At 36.2% G+C, this 15058-nt stretch overlaps 1 long non-coding RNA gene across 8 annotated transcripts in view; it reads left to right on the top strand.

Annotated features, from left to right (window-relative positions):
* Positions 1 to 15058, top strand: part of LOC108350139 (uncharacterized) — a 133220-nt gene that overhangs the window by 22606 nt on the left and 95556 nt on the right. The window contains exon 3 of one of the 8 annotated variants that reach the window (XR_005501404.2): positions 10046 to 11005. The exons of the other annotated variants lie outside the window; for them this stretch is intronic. This is a non-coding gene — a long non-coding RNA (uncharacterized LOC108350139). Of the gene's footprint in view, positions 1 to 10045; positions 11006 to 15058 lie in introns of those variants that run through there. 8 annotated transcript variants of the gene reach the window in all.

Raw genomic sequence — 15058 nt, 5'->3', positions numbered from 1 at the left:
TTTTCTAAGCCACCACCATCCTTAAATACTTCTAAGTACTTGCTCCTACACTGCTAAGTGTACTCCTACTCTCTGATCAATAGACTGGTTTTTCCAACAGACAATTAAACAAAACCACAACTAATCAAAATGCAGAGTTCTAGAGAGCACAGTCCCAATGGCTTCATCTACAGCTCATCACTAAACCGAAGGCTTTGAAAACATTGAGAAATTAGTGCAAGTCTTGTTAGAGCCAAAGGCACAGGGAGTATAGTATGCTGTCTCTTCAGAATGTCAGAGCCTCCCTCCATTGTCTCACCAACATGACGGCCCAAACAACCTGAACAAGGATGGCAATAGGCTAATATACTTTTTATTACTCATTTCAAAAATCTAGTAGAAATATTTTGACATTATTTCAATTTGTCTAATTCTTTCATTCAATTCTGAATAGTCAGTAAGCATGCAATCATATAAGCAGATACTAAAAAGTATGTATAATTTGAAATATACCCCACTCTGTTGTGTGCAGTTGCAAAGGGTAAGGAAAAATTCACCTTCTGAAGACATTGCTTCATGTGAATTTTATTTCCTGTTGTTCTTTATCATAACTAAAATGATTAGATAGTATCAACCACTTCCAATAGCTTAGCTTCTCCTGAGGATAAAATTATTTCATTAATTTCTTATTTGGAACTTTCTTAGTTCTTATTTCATAAAAAACTCTGTCTTATAGCATTCATTTCAACAATACATCACGCTTGGTTGAGTTGTTTTATTTATACTTCTAATATTCTAAGCGCATAGGTGTAAATCTAATGGGTAATAATTGATAATAATAATGCATAAGCAAATGCATATGTAAACCAATCTTGAACTTCAGCTTGATATTTCTATTTCATTGATTCTATTTGGCTTCAGGGCATTATTTCTCATACCTGTTGTGTCATCACAAATATTCTCTTAATATTTAAATCACTTATTTAAACTGTAAACCTAATTTTGGTAATTGTTCTGTTTAAGATATGTCATTCAAAAATTTTTTTTAATTTTCCCAGAGAGGAATAAGCATGCCTATCCTTTGTTAATATTAAATTAGAAATCTTCCTCATCATTCTCTGGTTTTTAGTATTTATCCTTGTCTTTTAGCTGATTTTGAGCATTTTCTGGTTTTCCCTGGGTCTATTCAGCCTCCAGTATTAAAAGACATTATTTCAGTAAGGCAACAGCAGTCTGGCCATTACGTTATTCTCTCTGTAAAAATTTACATCTAATGCTTATTTTATTTGTTAAATTCTAGAGATGCTCATAAACTATGCATTATGATAAATATTATTTATTTTAGTCTTAAGAAATAATTTAGCCACACAACCAGGTTCTTTGTAATCATTTATTTAGTAATTAATTCCCCAATTTTGTAATGTGAAAATTTACAAAATCATAATTCACTTTGAAACGATAAGATAGGTGGAGATGTTAGCTAGACAATTCACTGAGCTTCAAGAAAAATGTCCTTTCAAATGTGAAGACATGTCCTAATTTTAAAAACCAGAACAAAGAAAGTTAGCAATTCTGGTTCATAACAGCAAAGAAACTCTTAGAATGAGTGCATGTTATCCACAGTGACAGCGGGTGGTACTCGTTAATAGAAGAGTATTTACATTGTTTGCAGCACCACAAGCAGGCCAGCACACTGGGTAAAATTTAGAAGGAACCAGAGGATTGTTTTTTTTTTTTGTTTGTTTGTTTTTGTTTTTTTTTTTTTGTTTTTTGACGCAAGCATTATTTGTTAAGTATCAAGGAAAAAAAAGTAATTCAATCCTGAAAAATAAAATTTTGGAAAATGGTATTCTTAAAGACATAAGACAACTGCACACACATGGAAAGGATATGAATTCCAGATACTGACAGCATATATGAAATTTCGTATACATGAAATTCCGTGAGATGGATGTCAGGTCAAAAATGTGGGTAAGTCATTTAGTATTGTATTATCTCTTATGAATATATTTACATTTTTAAGCAAAATGCTATATGATTTCTTTTAAAAAACACCATTAAAAATTAATTAGTAAGAAGCTATATTTCAATATATTAAAGAGTTTAATATCAAAAATAGATAAATTAATGTACTATGAAGAAACAAACTTTAGAATATTACAAATTCTTCACCGTGGAGGAATAATTAAGATGCTTAATCCTTCCAGCAATCTGGAAGGATTCAGGGAGAAGGACTGGATATGATCTAACAATATTTTTCTCATATGAAATTAGGAAGAATAAATATATTAAAAGGAACATATAAAATAATTTTTAGTTTGCCATTACTATCTGGAACAAAAGAAAAAAGTTCAACATGATATTATTTTTTTTAAAAAACCTCATAAAAATTTTATAGCAGTGTAGCAATAAAGAAAAATGAGAGAAAGAAACAAAATTATCAACAATTTCTTATAATAGATTGTAATTTATAACAGCATTGTTTGTAATAGTAATATATCTTTTTTTAATTGGATATTTTTAAATTTACATTTAAATGTTATTCCCTTTCTTGGTTTCCTGTCAATGAGCCCCCTATGCCCTCCCCATCCCTTCCTTTTATAAGGGTGTTCCCCCTCCCCAACCACCCTCCTTTCTGAGTCCCCATCTTGACATTCCCCTACACTGGAGGGTCTAGCCTTGGCAGGACCAATGAATTCTCCTCCCATTGGTGCCCAACAAGGCCATCCTCTACTACATATGAGGTTGGAGAAATGGGTCTGTTCATGTGTATTCTTTCGATGGTGGTTTAGTCCCTGGGAGCTCAGGTTGGTTGGTATAGTTGTTCCTATGGGGAAGCAAACCACTTCAGCTCCTTTAACCCTTTCTCTAGCTTCTCCAAAGGGGATCTCGTTCTCAGATCAATGGTTGGCTACAAACATCTGCCTCTGTATCTGTCATGCTCTGGCAGAGCCTCTTGGGAGACAGCTGTATCAGGCTCCTGTCACCATGTACTTCTTGACATCAGTGATATTGTGTGGAATTGGTGGCTGTATGTATATGGGCTGGATCCCCACGTGGGACAGTATCTAGATGACCTTTCCTTCAGTCTCTGCTCCAAACTTTGTCTCCATATTTTCTTCTATGAATATTTGTGTCCCCTCTCTAAGAAGGACTGAAGTACTCACACTTTGCCCATCCTTCTTCTTGAGTTTCATGTGGTCTGTGAATTGTATCTTGTGTAATCCATGCTCTTGGGCTAATATCCACTTATCAGTGAATGCATACCATGTATGATTTCTTTGTGATTAGGTTACCACATTCAGGATGATATTTGCTAGTTCCATCCATTTGCCTATGAATTTTATGAAGTCATTGTTTTTAATAGCTGAGTAGTACTCCATTGTGTAAATATACCATATTTTCTATATCCATTCCTTGGTTAAAAGGCATCTGGATCCTTTTCAGCTTCTGGCTATTATAAATTAGGCTGTTATGAACACAGTGGAGATGTGTCTTTGTTGTAAGTTGGAGTATTATTTGGGCCCAGGAGTGGTATAGCTGGGTCCTCAGGTAGTACTATGTCCAATTTTCTGAGGAACCTCCAGACTGAATTCCAGAGTGATTGAACCAGCTTGCAATCCCACCAGCAATGGAGGAGTGTTCCTCTTTCTCCACATCCTCACCAGCATCTTCTGTCACCTGAGTTTTTGATCTTATCCTTTCTGACTGGTGTGAGGTAGAATCTCAGGGTTGTTTTGATTTGCATTTCCCTGATGAGTAAGGATGTTGAACATTTCTTTAAGTACTTCTCAGCCATTCAATACTCCACAGCTGAGAATGTTTTGTTTAGCTCTGTACCCCATTTTTAATAGTGGTATCTGGCTCTCTGGAGTCTAATTTCTTGAGTTCTTTATATGTATTGGATATTAGCCCTCTTTTGGATGAAGGATTGATAAAGATCTTTTTCCAATCTGGTGGTTGCCATTTTGTCCTATTGACAGTGTCCTTTGCCTTACAGAAGTTTTGCACTTTTATGAGGACCCATTTGTGGATTCTTGTTCTTAGAGCATAAGCCATTGGTATTTTGTTGAGGAAATTTTCCCCTGTGCCCATGTGTTTGAGGTTCTTTCCCACTTTATCTTCTATTAGCTTGAGTGTATCTGGTTTTATGTGGAGGTCCTTGATTCACTTGTAATTAAGCTTTGTACAGGGTGATAAGAATGGGTTAATTTGCATTCCTCTATATGCTTACCTCCAATTGAACCAGCACCATTTGTTGAAAATGCTCTTTTTTCATTGGATGGTTTTAGCTCTTTTGTCAAAGATTAAGTGACCATAGGTGTGTGGATTCATTTCTGGGTCTTCAGTTCTATTCCATTAATCTACCTGCCTGTCTCTATACCAAAACCATACAGATTTATCTCTATTGCCCTGTAATACTACTTGAGGTCAGAGATGGTGATTCCCCCAGAAGTTCTTTTATTATACTGGATAGTTCTCACTATCTTGTGTTTTTTGTTATTCCAAATGAATTTGCAAGTTGCTTTTTCTATGAAGAACGGAGTTGGAATTTTGATGGGGATTGCATTGAATCTTTAGATTGCCTTTGGAATAGTGGCCATTTTTAATATATTAATCCTGATAAACCATGAGCATGGGAGGTCTTTCCATCTTCTGAGATCTCCTTCTATTTCTTTCTTCAGAGACTTGAAATTCTTTTCTTAGAGATCTTTCACTCGTTTGCTTACAGTCACACTGAGGTATTTTCTGTTATTTGTGACTATTGTGAAGGGTGTCATTTCATAATTTCTTTCTTAGTCTGTTTGTCCTTTGAGTAGAGGAAGGCTACTGCTTTGTCTGAGTTAATATTATACCCAGCTATTTTGCTGAAGTTGTTTAGTAAGCTTAGTATTTCTCTGGTGTAACTTTTGTGGTCTCTTAAGTATACTATCATATCATTTGCTAATAGTGATATTTTGACTTCTTCCTTTCCCATTTGCATCCCTTGACCTCCTTTTGTTTTGTGATTGCTCTGGCTAGGACTTCGAGTACTATATTGAATAATTGGGGAGAGTGTGGGCATCCTTGTCTAGTACCTGCTTTTAGTGGGATTGCTTCAAGTTTCTCTCCATTTAGTTTGATACTGGCTACTGGTTTTCTTTATATTGCTTTTAGTGTGTTTAGGTATGGACCTTGAATTCCTGATCTTTCCAAGACTTTTATCATGAAGGGGTGTTGAATTTTGTCAAATGCTTTCTCAGCATCTAATGAGATGATCATGTGTTTTTTTTTCTTTTAGTTTGTTTACATAGTGGATTAAGCTGATGGATTTTCATATATTGAACCATCCCCTGCATCCCTGGGATGAAACCTACTTGATCATGATGAATGATTGCTTTGATGATAGATTAGGTTTGCGAGGATTTTATTGAATATTTTTGCATCGATATTCATAAGGGAAATTGGTCTGAAGTTCTCTTTCTTTGTTGGGTCTTTGTGAGGTTTAGGTATAAGAGTAATTGTGGCTTCATAGAAGGAATTGGGTAGTGCTCCTTCTGTTTCTATTTTGTGGAGTAGTTTGGACAGTATTAGTATAAGCTCTTCTATGAATGTCTGATAGCATTCTGCACTGAACACATCTGGTCCTCGACTTTTTTTGGTTGGGAAAATTTCCATAACTACTTCTATTTCTTTCTTCCTTTCTTTCTTTCTCTCTCTCTCTCTCTCTCTCTCTCTCTCTCTCTCTCTCTCTCTCTCTCTCTCTCTCTCTCTTTTTTGAGCTAAGGACCGAACCCAGGGCCTTGTGCGTGCCCTAAATCCCTAACCCACTGCTTCTATCTCTTTAGGAGTTGTGGGACTCTCTAGATGGTTTATCTGATCCTGATTTAACTTTGGTACCTGGTATCTGTATAGAAACTTATCCATTTCATCTGTATTTGCCAGTTTTGTTGAGTATATACTTTTGTAGTAGGATCCTCAGATTCTGTTGTTTTTTCTCCCTTTTCATTTCTGATTTTGTTAATTTGCATACTCTGTGGCCTCTGGTTAGTCTGGCTAAGGGTTTATCTATCTTGTTGATTATCTCAAAGAACCAGCTCCTAGTTTTGTTGATTTTTTGTATAGTTCTTTTTTGTTTCTGCTTGGTTGATTTCAGCCCCGAATTTCATTATTTCCTGCCTCCTCCTCTTGGGTGCATTTGTTTCTTTTTGTTGTAGAACTTTTAGGTGTGCTGTCAAGCTGCTAATGCATGCTCTTTCAAATTTCTTTTCGGAGGCACACAGAGCTGTGAGTTTTCCTCTTAGTACTATTTTCATTTTGTCCCACAGGTTTTGGTATGTTGTACCTTCACTTTTATTAAATTCTAAAAACTCTTTAATTTTTCCTTTATTTCTTCCTTGACCAAGTTATCATTGGGTAGAGTGTTGTTCAATTTCCATGTATATGTGGGATTTTCATTGTTACTACTGTTACTGAAGACCAGTCTTAGACCACGATTAACCGACAGGTTGCATGGGATTATTTCAATCTTCTTGTATCTGTTGAGGCCTGTTTTTTGACCAATTATATGGTCAATTCTGAAGAAGGTAGCATGAGGTGCTGAGCATAAGGTACATTCTTTTGTTTTAGAATGACATGTTCTATAAATATCTGTTAAATCCATTTAGTTCATAACTTCTGTCAGTTTCTCTATGTCTCTGTTTAGCTTCTGTTTCCATGATCTGTCCATTGATGAGAGTGGACTGTTGAAATCTCCCACTATTATTGTGTGAGGTACAGTGTGTGCTTTGAGCTTAAGTAAGGTGGGTTTTTTTTTGTTGTTGTTGTTGTAGTGGTTTTGTTTTGTTTTGTTTGTTTTATAAACGTAGGTGCCCTTGCATTTGGAGCAACGATATTCAAGATTGAGAGTGCACATTGGTGGATTTTTTTCCTTTGATGAATATGAAATGTTCTTCCTTATCTTTTTTAATAACTTTTGGTTGAAAATCAATTTTATTTGATATTAGTATCACTACTCCAGATTGTTCTTCAGACCATTTGTTTGGAAAACTGTTTTCGTGTCTTTTACTCTGAGGTAGTGTCTGTCTTTTTCATCGACGTGTAATTCCTGTATGCATCAAAGTGCTGGGTCCTCTTTATATATCCAGTCTGTTAGTCTATGTCTTTTTATTGGGGGACTTGAGTCCATTGTTGTTATGAGATATTAAAGAATAGTTATTGTTATTTCCTGTTATTTCTATTGTTAGAGGTAGAATTATGCCTGTGTGTCTCTTTTCTTTTGTATTTGTTGTAAGGAAATTACTTTCTTGCTTTTTCTAGGAGGTTGTTTCCCTCCTTGTGTTGGAGTTTTCCATCTATTATCCTTTGTAGGGCTGTATTTGTAGAAAGGTATTGTGCAAATTTGGTTTTGTCATGGAATATCTTATTTTCTCCATCTAGGGCAATTGAGAGTTTTGCTGGATATAGTAGCCTGGACTGACATTTGTGGTCTCTTAGCACCTGTATAGCATCTGCCTGTTCCACGCGCGACCTCTCGCTGGCAAGAAACACGCGGGTACATAGAAATCCTTGTTGTGACCAAACTTTTATTTTAATCTTAAGGAGAAGCCTCGGCGCGCCAACATGGTGCACTTATATACACCCTAGCACGGCGCATCCACACCTGATTGGTTGTTTACCCATGATCTCATAAGGCACGCCCCGGAGTGGGCAAAGACCTGGCACGAAGGCACTCTTGCACATGCGCACACAGATAACTTCCTGCCATTTTGTAATGGCAGAGGCTATCCTGGCCTTCCACGTGGGGCGCAGTGGAAGCCAGCGCCATCTAGTGGTGGCGAATGTTATTGCGGCCCTCTACATCTGCCCACGATCTTCTGGCTTTCATAGTCTCTGATGAGAAGTCTGGTGCAATTCTGATAGGTCTGCCTTTATATGTTACTTGACACTTTTCACTTACTGCTTTTAATATTCTTTCTTTTTTGTGCTTCTTTTATTTTTTACTATTATGTGACAGGAAGAATTTCTTTTCTGGTCCAATCTATTTTGAGTTCTGTAGGCTTCTTGTATATTTATGGGCATCTTTTGTTTAGGTGTGGGAAGTTTTCTTCTATTTATTTTATTTATTTTATTTTATTTATTTTCTTCTATTATCTTGTTAAAGATATTTACTGGCCCTTTAAGTTGGGAGTCTTTGCTGTGTTCTATATGGAATATCCTTAGGTTCGATCTTCTCATTGAGTCCTGGATTTCCTAGAATTTTTGAGTTAGAAGCTTTTTTGCATTCTACATTATCTTTGATGGCTGTATTGATGGTTTCTATGGTATCTTCTGCCCCTGAGATTCTCTCTTCTATCCCTTGTATTCTGTTGGTGATTCTTGTGTCTATGGCTCCTGATCTTTTTCCTAGGTCCTCTATCTCCAGGCTTGTCTATTATTGTTTCTATTTCCATTTTTACATCCTAATGGTTTTGTTTAATTCCTTCAGCTGTTTGGTTGTGTTTTCCTGTAATTCTTTAAGGGAATTTTGTGTTTTCTCTTTAAAACCTTCTATTTGGTTACCTGTGTTGTCCTGTATTTCTTTAAAGGAGTTATTTGTGTCCTTATTAAAGTTCTCTATCATCATCATGTGATGTGATTTTTAAATCCAAATCTTACTTTTCCAGTGTGTTTGGATATCCAGTATTTGCTTGGATGATGCCAAGTAGTCTTGGTTTCTGTTGCCTAGTTTCCTATGCTTGCCTCTTGTCATCATGTTGTCTCTGATGTTAGCTTGTCTTGCTGTCTCTAACAGTTGCTTAACCCTCCTGGAGGCCTGGGTGTCAGCACTCCTGTTTTCTTTCAGCTGGGTCTTGGAAGTGAGAACTACTCCTGGGTTTGTGTGACCTGAAGCCTCCAGGCGGGTCGATTGGAGCAGAAATGTTGGTCTTACCTCTGTTTTCAGGTGTGTCAGAGCTCCAGGCGACTGGCTTTCAGCAACAGGCACAGGCAGATACCAGAAGTTTCCTGCTGCTGACTACTCCTAGGTTCCTGTATTCAGCAGGCACTAGGCTGATTCCTTTTGGGCCAGGATTGTGAGCAGAAGTGGTGTTCTCCCCTGAGCTCTCAGGATTGTCCACACATCTGAGAGTCCAGCTCTCTTCCCCATAGGATTTGGGTACAGAGAGCTGTGGGAGCATTTCAGCTCTGGTTGCAGGCAGAAACTGGTATTGTCCTGTCCCAGATGACTTCTGCCTTTGTGTGTCCTGAGGTTATCATGTGGGTTGTTTGGAACAAAACAGTTGGTCTTACCTCTGCTCTCAGGTGTGTCGAAGCTCCTGGAGACTGGCTTTTGGCTTTAGGTTCAGGCAGAAGCTGGAAGTGTCCTACAGCTGACTGCTCCCGTGTTCCTGTATCCAGAGCACACTAGTCTGGTTCCATAATAAATATTTCTTATTATTAACATTGAATTAGATTTTGTTTATTTTGATTTCATTCTAGTATATTTTAGAATAGTTCTGCAAATTATCTAAAACAATATTTCATCTTTCTATTAAAATCAAACTAATTAATTTCCTTGGGGCATATTCATATCTTTATATCATGGAGACCTTTTATGCAGAAACATCTGCATCTGTGGTCTTTTCATTCCTTTGTTCTTTATTTTGGAATCTTGTTTTATTATGTTCTCTCTCTCTCTTTTCCTCTCTTGCTCAAATAAGTTGCTATTCTCTAGATTATTTCTGTTATCTTTTCTATATTTATAATTATAGTTACATATAGTTTAACCATTTTTCTTATCAAAAGTGAAATCTTCCTTAAAACATATGTCCTCAGAAGTTATTAATAAACTATTGGCAAGTACTGCTTTAGTGTTTAGATTTTATCTAACGGTATCACCACAAACCTACGATTTTATTTATTATTTTTTGTAGAAGAAGAAACTACTTTTAAAATACTCTGCATTCTGTGGAAAATCAATAATGTGAAGTTTTTTACTGCAGTTTAGTGTAAGAATACAATGCACACAATATAAGTTTAATACAGGGAAAACACATCATGAATCAGAAGTAACAGAAAGAAAACAATATCGTGTTGTTATCCATAGGAGGTGGAAATCCTCAAGTATAAAAATCAAGCAAGAGAGGATGAAGAAGGATGACTGCAGTTGGTATTCCAGATCAGTCAGAGAAAAGCCCACAAGTCTCAAGTGAACACAACGAACTACAGTTAAGTGAGAAAAGATGGCAGGAAGAACAAGCAGTCCTGGTCTCCAGGAAAAACACACCAATTGGTTATAAATTGTCAAATGGTGAGGCCAGGAAATACGCATACAGCTAGCAGCATATGGACTTAGCAGGTTATGTTTATGAGTATAAAGTTATATGGAAATGCATATAAAGAAATAATAATTATTATAAAAAGAAGAGGCCACAGATTTTCAGAAGAGTGGAGAGTATTATCAGGAAGAATTTGGAGGGAGGGAAAAGACAAGAAAAGTGTTGTAATTAAATTACAACCTCAAAAATAAAATAAAATAAAAACTGGAAATCTGTTTAGTACATCCCACCAAGCAAAATTAATTTCATTCTAATGAGAAAGTCAACCTCCTTGCAGGAAGAGAGGTTACAGTGGACTATTATCAGGCGTTATGTAAAATCTGAAAACAAAATAATACAACAGAAAGGACTTTAGGAATTAAACAAAAAATCAGAATTGCAAAACACAATATAAAGGAGAAATATATGAACTTCAGTTACAGATCTATGAATTTAAAACAAAAACACAGGCTAGAGGGGAAGAAAAAATATTTCCATGGGACAAGTACACTAACTTAGCTACTATTATGAGTTCAATTGTAAAATATATTTGCTGAATTTATATTATATGTCTTGATTTCTATTTACTCACAAGAAGTGACTTCGTTGCATTTCCAATATTCAAATTAAATTTAGCCACAGGTTTTCACAACTACACTTACTATGCTGTTCTTTCCTAAAAATGGGTCAAAATGATGATACTTCAATGTTAAGAGCATGAATGTAAAATAAAATTTGTATTCAAATTTTGAACGACTACTTCACAGCTTCAATGTAACTGTAGAGTGTGCCATCTGCACTGTCTGAATTCCTTGTATAAATGCATGTATAAGGCATCAGAACACATAATGTGTTCCATCATCTCCTGTGTGCTGCAGACAAGAAAGGGAGAAATTAGCAAGAAAATGACGCAATGGAAAAATTTGCATAAGCATTTCCATGAAGAGTGTATACAAACCAGGTGACTTTTTCAAAGGACTCCAGGACAACAGCATGCCATCACAGATTAGACTCTTTGTGTTCCAATATCTAGAGCTAAATTTGTCCTTGGCATATAAAGACATAAATGCTCTCCTCAGAATAAAACGTCAGTGTTCAAGTTAGAACTGGATACTTCATATTTTCAAGTTCCCATCTACCACATTCAGTTCTCCTTGAAGAATCTAGCTTCAAGTTTTTATGCAGTATTCTTTCTCTTATCTCATTAAGTATTATATGTGAAAAGCAGTTTACTTCCAAACTAGAAATATAACCCTTTAAGCCATATTTTTATAATAAATTAAAAATAAGATGTCTTTGGGTTTGACACAGTAAGTTATTCATTCTTTCAATAAAGACAAATTGATCTAATATGAGCCAGCTACTCTGAAACATAGAGCAAAACCATAACTGTAGAAAAAACTTATTTTAATTAAATTTAAATTATTTTATGCAGAGGTAAAAGGGAAATCTCTAATATATATCATCTATGTCAAGTATTTTGTGAAGCACTGGACTGTGTCATCAGACAGAATTGGTATGGTAGTTCTTTTGTTGCATAAGTAAGTCATATGCATCCTCATCTGCCATGAAAAACAGTGTGGACAAACAAGGACTGTCTCCTTCATCAAGAACATCCACGGAGGGGAGGGGTTTCATTATATAGAGCCCACGGTTTTCAACTCCTCCAGTGGTGTCTCGGAACACAGGAGTTTGAGAACCACAGCCTCTGTCCTAGTCACCCACTATTTCTCACTTGGAGAAACATGGCCTGAATCTGAGACTGTAGGTTCTCCTTCTCTGAGCAGTGTGTTGGCTTCCTAGGAGCCCAGCACCCCTGTGTAAAGGAAGAAAAACAGCCTAGTGCCCCTGCATTTCACCTCCCCAGCAGCATGGTGGGAACACAGAACCACAGTAGTTGGTTTATGCTGGAATTTAAAGTAGAGACAGAAGCCAACAGGTTAGGAACTACAGCTTTATCTATTTACTTTTCATTTTTTAATTATCACCTATTTGTTTGTCTGTCTAATTATTTATTTATTTGACAAGGTGCTCTTAATCGCCTGAGCTATCTAGCCTCAAACTTAAAATTCTCTTGCCTCCACAATGACAGTGATGGAATTCCAGGTAGGCAACAATCAACCTTTGCTTGGATAGTTCTAGAAATACTTTGCTCTCACAGGAAAGTAGGAGCTTGGAAGACCATAGCCTTTGATGCAATGTCAGACTGTATTATTGTCAATGGTTCCAGGTTAAAAGGTTAACCATCTTGCCAATCTTTAATATTGTAACATCGATACCAGCCCCTGACCTTTGCTTTACATATCAGAATGTCCAAAGTTACACTATTTATTCGGTACTACCTTCGTGTTCATTTTTACTGAACTTAGGAAAAAAATGATACAACATTCAACATAACTTATTTGCTTATTATATTACATATTTCTTCTTGTATTGAAGGTGCTTATTTTCCATACAATATCTTCTAACTATGGTTTCTCTTCCTCCTCCACTTTCCAGATTCTCCCCACCTCAACCGCCGTCAGCAACCACACCTGTCTTTCCCTTGTTGGAAAACAAAGGCATCTTACACACTTTACACCTCTTTTTCCTAGAGCTCTCTGAACCATAACTAGAGGAAGTTTTAGAGAAAACCCATTTAGTGCTGAGGGTTCCAACATCTATCCCTCTCACATTGTCTTGTTGTGAGCTTCTCTATTTGTCCCCTTCTAGGTTTTCTCATGGTATTTTCATATGTATTATTTTCAGTTAATCTCTCACATGGGGTCATCTACTCCGTCTCTCTTCTCCCCATGGCTTCTTGCAACTTTCCACCCTCAGTATTTGTCCTTCTACTTTAATAAAGGGTGTAATTTTCATAGACTTCTGAAGAAACCTGAATACAGTGAGAATACAGTGAAAGATAACTAAAGGGAGAAGAAACACCTTCTAAATATTGACTGAGCTCTGTCCCATTGGCTGCAGTATGGAATTAGTGTTTGTGGTCCAGTATCAGAGACTAGATGTTTATTAGGAAATATTTCTGAATAGCTACCATAAATATTTCACAGAGCAAAGATTATGTATAATATATCTACAGAATTTCAAAGGTCTAGATATCATCCTAGATATCATGGAACATTCTGAAAACAGGAGCCATCATTTTGTGAATGCCTACTATATGTATTCCATAAAGATAAGGACAATCAAATCTACTTAAGTTATCAAAACTGCTTTATTGAAAATATTAATTAATAGAAAAATTATAGTACAAATTATGTCTTTAAAATTGACAGCATGCATTAGATAATAAAGAACTAATAAATTATCCCTGTTAGGAGATCAACATCATGGAAACCTGTGCATAGGAGATCAAATTAACCTTACGTATGTGGCAAAGAGATAAAAAATTAAAGACCTTTTATTTTATTTTATTTTTCTCTCTTTTAATAACATTCATGATGTTATTTTCAATATCCACTATAAATTAAGAAATTATAAGAAAGGTAAAAGAAAATATATCTGATTTGAATGAAATATAGTAGAGTATAAAAATAAAAATTCACTTAATACTTCTATGATAATATTACAAATTGAATATCATAGGTAATGACAAAAGGATACAACTTTAAGTATTTCTTTTCCAATTTCATTAATATTAATGTCTAGTACTTTTACATAATTCTTGATTTGACTTACCATGAGGAATGGTTAATGGAAATATGGTACATTTGTACAATGAAATATTATTCAGCAGTTAAGAAAATGTATGTATGGTTAGGAAATCTCAGGTAACTGGACATAGAGAGCAACAGTCATCCTGATTGAGGTAACTCAGGCCTAGAATGACAAGCATTGCATGTTTCTTGTAGAGAGATTTTAATCCATGAGTGTAGCTGTTCTGGTATGGTATAAAATCCAAAGACCTAGGTCAATGAGTCAAGGTTAGCCACGCCAAATGGCAGTTTTAATTATATAGACAGACTTTTCCTGCATTAAAAAAATTGGAAACTCCATTTCAGATCCATTGAATTCAATGGTAGGACTTGAGGAGATAAAAATGTTATTTCAAAAGCTAACACAGTACTTACTGCAATTGTGAACATCGGAGTAAAGCCCTCCCTACTTTCAATTGCAAACTTTATATATTTCCTCCATTTGGAAAAATGGCTGTATGCAATGAAAAATTAGTTATAATAATACAAAGACTTGAGAGACAAAGGAAGTGGCTAATTGGGAACCTATGGTTCTGAAAGACTCTCAGAGAGACTCTTCCTCTCAGGAGGGAGATCCTCAAGCCCAATGACCAATCCGAGTCCACAGGCTGCAATCTGCAAGAGGGTTTATTTTGGGGTACACAGGTACCTGCAGGTGTCCCAGTCAGCTCGAGAGGACTGGTGCACCTAGCAGAACCAATGACGGGTTTTTATAGGGTATTGGGGAGCAGAAGCAGGCTTACAGAAGCAGATGCATGGTTGGTGGATTCAAGTGAGGCGCGGATGTATGGTTACACCCAATTGGCTATTCAAATGAGGTTGTCACACAGCAAGAGAATATGTGCAGGTTGGGGTGTCCGGAATGTCAGGGGCTAGGAGCTTATCTCTTGTTAGGTGGCCCATAAAGCAATACCAATAATTTAGACTGGTTTCTGTATTTTGTTTTCTTTTATGGTCTGTTTCGTCTAAATGATGGGTCAGCTTGTCCCACAAAGCTTGGACACATCTGAACTTTCCCAGGTTTATTTTAGTTCTGAGTCTGTGTATCTAAAAACTTACTTTTTACTTCTATAGTTGAGGGCCTTGGGCTTGTACAATTCTCTTTCT

The sequence above is a fragment of the Rattus norvegicus genome, chromosome 2 (genome assembly GCF_036323735.1).
Source record: "Rattus norvegicus strain BN/NHsdMcwi chromosome 2, GRCr8, whole genome shotgun sequence".
In the NCBI taxonomy this organism is placed as follows: Eukaryota; Metazoa; Chordata; class Mammalia; order Rodentia; family Muridae; genus Rattus; species Rattus norvegicus.
This window is presented reverse-complemented; position numbering and strand designations above follow the sequence as displayed.